This window comes from Rattus rattus, chromosome 17, assembly GCF_011064425.1.
Source record: "Rattus rattus isolate New Zealand chromosome 17, Rrattus_CSIRO_v1, whole genome shotgun sequence".
Classification (NCBI taxonomy): Eukaryota; Metazoa; Chordata; class Mammalia; order Rodentia; family Muridae; genus Rattus; species Rattus rattus.
In genome coordinates this window covers 37,775,797-37,782,624 of record NC_046170.1, presented here as the reverse complement: position 1 = coordinate 37,782,624, position 6,828 = coordinate 37,775,797, and the positions used below count along the sequence as shown (strand labels likewise).

General features: G+C 44.0%; 1 non-coding gene across 1 annotated transcript; it reads right to left on the bottom strand.

The window, feature by feature from the left end:
• Positions 1–1,815: 1,815 nt before the first annotated feature.
• Positions 1,816–1,948, bottom strand: LOC116886729. Its single transcript, XR_004386139.1, has one exon. It is a non-coding gene; the product is annotated as a small nucleolar RNA SNORA51 (small nucleolar RNA).
• Between the last annotated feature and the right edge of the window lie 4,880 nt (positions 1,949–6,828).

Genomic DNA, 6,828 nt, shown 5'->3' with positions numbered 1-6,828 from the left:
GGCCACAATACCTCAGCCCTTATGAATAGATTAAATTGTAATAGGAGTGGATTAGGTATAGAAGAGACAAATTTACCCCCAATGTATTTGTTTATTCTATGATACCTTTAGCCATGACATGGCCCAGAAGGAATTTCCTTATCAGATGTGATGATCTTCTAGCTCTCTAAAAATCATGGACCAAATACACTTATCTTGTTTAAATATACTCAGTCTCTGATATTCTGCCATAGCAGCAGAAAATAGATCTCACACACACACACACACACACACACACACACGAATACATATGCACATGCACAAAGGATTACTGTTGACTTTTTGTTGGCCAACCCTTTTGATCCTATATAACATTTTGTGTTTGTTCTGGAAATGTTGTTGTTGTTTAAAAGTATATTTAATCTGTTATTGATATGTCTATTCTTGTTCAGGATTCTTTTGATTCTTTGCCATCCACTTATTTTCAACTCACCTGTATTACAGATGGATTAAAATCTTGCTGACAGTAAACAGTTGTATTCTTTTTAAATCTATTGTCAGTCTTTGTGTTCTAGTTGTTTCTTTAGACCATTTACATTTAATGTAATTAATGATATGCTGGAGTTTAACTCTGCCTTCTTGTTTCTTCTTCCTCTTTGTTTCTCAGTTCTGTCTCATTCCTGAAACTCCAAGTTACCCAAACATCCTTTAACCCAGTGTGATGTACCTGTAGTATTTCTTAGTGTATCATTTTGTATAGGTTTCTTCTCATGTTTCCTGTTACTGGCATTCCCCAGTTCAAAAGTCATAAAGAGTTTACATCACTTCAAGTCCCTCTACTAAACTTCTAAACTTCTCTACTTACATCTCTGAATTGTATTTCTTCTACATACACTGAAAATCATAATAGACAGTGGTTTTTCTTCAACATTATAAGAAAATTAAATTCAGTAAGAGAAGACTTTTATGTTTCTCACATTTTATCCTTCTTTCTTTTTTTCTTGTATCAACTTCTAATACAGCTTTTATGCACTATTCTTGATTTAGAGATTTTTCCTTTGCTACTCTTTTAGGATTGCTCTACTGATGACAAAGACTCTAGTTCTTCTTAATCTTAAAAATCTCCATTCCTCTCTTATTCTTAAAAGTCCTGTTTTCACAGGACATAGATTTATGAGTTGATAGATCTCTTCTTTAGCTATTTAAAAGGTACTGGACATTTCTTCCTGGGGTCCATGGCTCATGATAAGAAACTAGCTGTCATTCTAATTGTTTCCCAACTCAAGGTGGAGGTAAGATAAGTGTTTTTCCTCTGGCCCCTTCTAAGGATGTTTCTTTGTCTTTGGTGTTCAAGGTCTGCTGATGAGTGTCTTGCATGACCTCTGTGAGAGTATACTGTGTTGTGTTGCTCAGTTTCTGCATCAGGAGGGGCAAAACCTTGAAAATTGTAGGAGATTCTCAGCCATTTGAAATGTCTTCTTTCTCATTTCCTGTTCTTCTATGGCTGCAATGCATCCTCTTATACTGTGGCCTTCAGGTCTTTGAGCTCTGCTTCCTCCTCTGGATCCTTTCCACTGTACTATTCAGATTACGTCATTTTTATTGTTCTATCCCCAAGTTCACTGATGTTTCCTTCTTCTCATGCTGCTGTTGGGTGTATCTATTTAAAAGTTCCAGTTACTGATTCAAGTCCCATGCTTTTCATTTGGTTCTTCTTTCTGCTTCCACTGTTTTTCTCCTGACACTTTCTGTTCCTTTGATAGAACCTTTTTATCCATTTTTTCCCCAAGCTTGTTCCTGACTACTCACTAAAGCGTTTTCTCCTTCTCTCCAAATCCATGTATCCCCATTCACAATCTAGATCAGGCACAATGGCCTGGGCTAAGCTGTACAGAGAGTCGGTTTGCTCTGCTTCCTTTCTATATGTTGTCAGCATAAGAACACAGCATTCAGTGAGCATGAGGAGGCCTCCCTAAGGCACTGTCATGGCACCTATTTTAAACTCCTCAGATAACTCCAGTATGTTTCCATCTGGGTGTTGATTTCTGTCAACTTTTTTTTTCTTGTTCCAGTTGAGAATTTCCTGGTTCTTGATAGGAAGAGTAACGTTCAATTGTATCTGAAACATTTTCCCTCTATATAGTGAGATATGGAGACTTATTTAATCTTCTGCCTCAGCAAGTACTTGTGAAATGCAGATATCATACAGCCTTAATTAGCAAACAGTGATAAAAGTCCAAGGGCCTTGAACTTTGTCTTTGTCTGGTGGTAGGCAACTTGCTCGTTAGCTAACAAATAGTGAGATTTCAGACTTATCACACTATGCCTCTGTCTTAGTTAGGGTCACTATAACTATGATGGAGCACCATGACTAAAGCAAGTTGGGGAGGAAAGGGTTTATTTGACTTACACTTCCATAGCACAGTTCGTCGTCAGAGGAAGTCAGAACAAGAGCTCAAGCAGGGTGGGAATCTGGGGACAGGAGCTGATGCAGTGGCCATGGAAGGGTGACTGCTTACTGGTTTGCTCCTCATGGCTTGCTCAGCCTGCTTTCTTATAGAATCCAGGACCGCCATCCCAAGGATAGCACCATTCACAACAGGTTGGGCCCTTCCCCATCAATCACTAATTACAAGATGTGCAGGGACAAAGATAGAGTAGAGATGAAGAGAATGGCCAATCAATGACTGGACCAAATTGAGATCTATCCCAGGGGCAAGAACCAACCTCTAACACTATTAATAGTACTCTATAATACTGCAGAGAGGAGCCTAGCATAATTGTCCTCGGAGAGGCTCCACCCAGCAGCCAATGAAAACAGATGCAGAGATCCACAGCCAAATATTAGATGGAGCTCAAGTAGTCTTGTGGAAGAGTTGAGGGAAAAAGACATGAGGGACCTGAAGAGGATGGGGACTCCACAGGAAGACAACAGTCAAATAACCTGGACCCTTGGGGGTTCCCATCAACCAAAGAATGAGCACAGGCTGGACCTAGGACTGCTGTATACATGTAGCAGATGTTCAGCTTGGTCTTCATGTGGGTCCCCCAACAACTAGAGAGGGGGCTGTCCCTGAACCTCTTGCCTGCCTCTGGATCCTGTTCCCCTAACTGGGCTGCCTTGTCTGACCTCAGTAGATGTGCCTAGTCCTACAGAAACTTAATGTGCCAAGGTGGGATGATAGCCGGGGGAGAGGGGTCTCCCTTCTCAAAGGAGAAGGAGAAGTGAAATGGAGGGGAAATTGGAAGGAGAGGATTGTAGATACTGGGATAGAACGTGAATAAAGAAGGAAATTAAAAAGAAAAGGAAAAAATCCTATAGCCTTATATTATTGAGGCATTTTCTCAACTAAGGCTAGTACATCCTCCATTGCTCTCACCCTGGTCCAGGTAGAGCACCTAATCTCATCAGTGTATCACCATGGCAATATACCATGTATATTGATTTCTCATTGCTATGAGTAAATATTGGCCAAAAAAACAATTAAAAGGAAGACTGGGTTATCTTGGCTTACAGTTTTCAGAGGCACAGTCCATCCTGATGGCAGGCATGGACAACTGTGACTGCAGGAGCTTAAGGAGCCCCACCCCCTTCTCAGCAAACAAGGAAGTAGGAAAGGGGGAAGGCTGCATTTAGCTCATTTTTCCTTTCCCCCATTGTCCTCAGAACCACAGTCCATAGAAGAGTGCTGCCTGCATTCAGAATGGATCTCTTCCCATCTCAATGAAACCTCTCTGGAAATATCTTCATGGACATATCCAATCAAGATAACGAGGGCAATCAATTACTGCACCATGCACGCTCTGTATTTTTTTTAAGTAGGCAATATTTTAAATGTAATTTAAAAATGAGTTCTCTGAATTATCCTGAAAGCCAAGCAGTGGTTTCCATCCAAATAACACAAACAGAAAGGTCCTCCTTCTGCACCCAGGCCTGGAGTTCTGTCCCGCTCCAGATCCCTCAAGTCTTTACTGTTTGCACAGGCAGGTAGGTGTTCTTTCTCGGAGGCGGCTTCTTGGGAGATGGTGAAAAGAAGCCACAGCACACTTAGGGAGGGTGGGGAGGACTTGCCTTACTCAGGCTAATGCACCCCTGAGACTAGGAAGTCAGTCGGTTGATAAGCAAGACCCCCGAATGGACACAAATCAATTAGATGCTTTCATGTGGCGACTCTCCTATAGAAGGCCCTGCAGGTGGCTGTCATTTGAAGCACTCAGAAGTATCAGAAAATCCATTCCCAAACGCGGGTCCCACTGAGTCTCTGTAACTTCCAACTGCTTGACCTGTACTTTAAGGAAGGTACTGGTGGCAGCTGGAACGTTTTGCATCTCGAAATGTCTTTCAGTGAAGTAAAGGGACAGCCACATATCACGTAAGATTCCAGCCACTGGAGGACCTCAAATGCTGCCCAGAGTCAACCTCAAAGCCCAAACTGCTTGTCTTGCTTTTCTCTCTTCCTGTCCATGCCCACTAGAATAGAAACACTTACCTCATAGCCCCATTCGGCAGTCACACGTCAAGCTTCTAGCCTTCATGCCAATGCACTAAGCACACGCTGAGAAGTACCAGCCAGTCAAATGTGAACCGGAACCATTGATCTAGCTGGAGACAAGTTCATCCAATGCAAATCCATGGCACCCACGCTCCTACCACATACCTCACCCACAAAGATTAAGTAATAAAAAGTGCCAGGATGCGCCACTGGTTGGGTTTGGCTTCAGATTCCTTTTTAGCACACTTTTCCTGGATTCACTACCATCCTGTGACAGGCGGTCCATGAGAGGGAATGTCTTTTCCATCTGTCCAGGTTGAAGCTGTGCTCACAACTCCAACTCTGTTAGCTGGTCCGCTGGACAGTTCACACAGTAAAGAGCACACGCGCTCCTGAGAGCTCATGCCCGTGTGCCTGAAATGCTGGAGGCAGGCGGGGGCAGTGGATTTGTTTTATGTCCATTTCCCATATAAACTGACACTTTAAAGTCACCGAACCAGAATGTCCCATGATGCAATGGTGTCCTTGATTTTGCCACTACATTACCATAAGGAAAACTACCAACGGTAGAAAAGAGCTGAGATTTTAATGAGAGATTTTTTCAGTTTAAAAAAAAATGTTTCAAAATCATGTAAATGCATAGTTGCAGGCTTCCTTGGGAGAGCCTGGCTCGGTTTCTGGCCCCAAGAGCCCAGGGATGACACGGCTGATGGAAAATAAGCTATCTAATGTCTCACATGTGTCCTTTCCTTCTAACATGGGGAGGTGCGCTCTAAGATGTGATCTACAGAAGATAGTCTATAATCCTCACACTTGCTTTGTGGTGGGGGCCCTAGAATTTCCTCCACAGACCCATGGTCTAAAAGTCTTAGTCTTCCCAAGTAGACTAACGGGAGGATTTGTAAGAAGTTGAGTCTTCTAGAAAGAAGCAAATTAGGTCATTTGGGGCCATATGCCCAATAATACACAATGCTGACACAGTGGCCCTGGGCTAAAAAGCCTCCTGAAACCATGAGCTGAAACAACCATTTCTTAGTTTTTAAGCACTTGCCTCCGGTGTTTTGTCACAGCAACAGAAAGCTGCCCAACACAGCTAACTATTCAGTCCATGTTCTAGGTCTACTAACATGGAATGAAACTCGTAATTTCCAAACTTTCTGATGGCTTGGATGGGTTATTTCTGGGTCCTGGTGGGGGAGGGGGGGAATAAAAGCTGAGATCACATGATCTAGCAAAGACGCTCACTTCACAGCTGCCAGGAAGGAGGTAAAGAAGAAATAGGAACTCTTTCAAAGCGCCATGCTCACAAATGAGCTCCTGTGACTTCAGTCCTTCAGGTCCCGCCTCTCGGCAAGCTTCCGCCACTCTCCAGCAGCTCATCTACTTATCACCTGTCAATGCATCAGCCCCCAGCTGAGCTCAGAGCCCTCCTGGTCAAACCACCTCCCAAACGCTCATCTCTGCTCACCACTGTCCTGGGGGCCAAGCTGCCAGCAAATACCTGTTGCAAATACAGAAGAAATGCAGCTCTACCCCTACGATGAGGTGGTTTCTTCGTCTCCACAAGCCACGGTGGTGGTTTGAGTGAGAACGGCCCCCACAGGCTCTTGTATCTGAATGCTTGGTGCCAAGTTGGCGAACTTTCTAGGGAGGATTAGTAGGCGTGGCTTTGGTAGAGGAGGTGTGTCCCTGAGGGTGGGCTTTGAGGTCTCCACAGCCCACACTAGACCCAGTCTCCCTCTGTCCCTCTGCCTGTTGCCTGTGGATTATGACATAAGCTCTCAGCTACTGCTCTAGCACCTCGCCTGTCTGCCTGCTGCCATGCTCCCCACTACGCTAATCATGGCTCACCTTCTGAAACTGTAGGCAATCCCTCAACTAAACACCTCCTTTTGTAAGTTGCCTTGGTCTTGGGGTCTCTTTGTAGCAACAGAACGGTAACGAAAACAGCCACCAACCCCTTGACATGGCATGGGGCTAACATATGGATGTAGCAAATGCCAGCTCAGCAGCTTCCTGTAGACTGTGATCCCTTCAGCTTGACCTTCTTCCTCCTTTTCCTTTCCTCTGCCCTTCCCTCACCCCTTCCTCTTCTCTTCCTTTCTTCTCTTTTCTTTACTACTTCCCCTTTTCTTCTTCCTTCCCCCATCCTTGCTTCCTTTTTCTTTCCTTCCTTCCTCCTTACTTTTCTTTCTATTTTGTTCTCTCATCCTACAGTTCCTTCCCCTTTCTTCTTCCTTTATTTACTTTTTTCCTCCCCAGTCCTTCCTTCCCCCTTCCCACCTCCCCCCTTCTTCCCTTCTCTGTCCATTTACACACTGCAGTGGCACCTATCACCATGTATCTATCTGGTCTG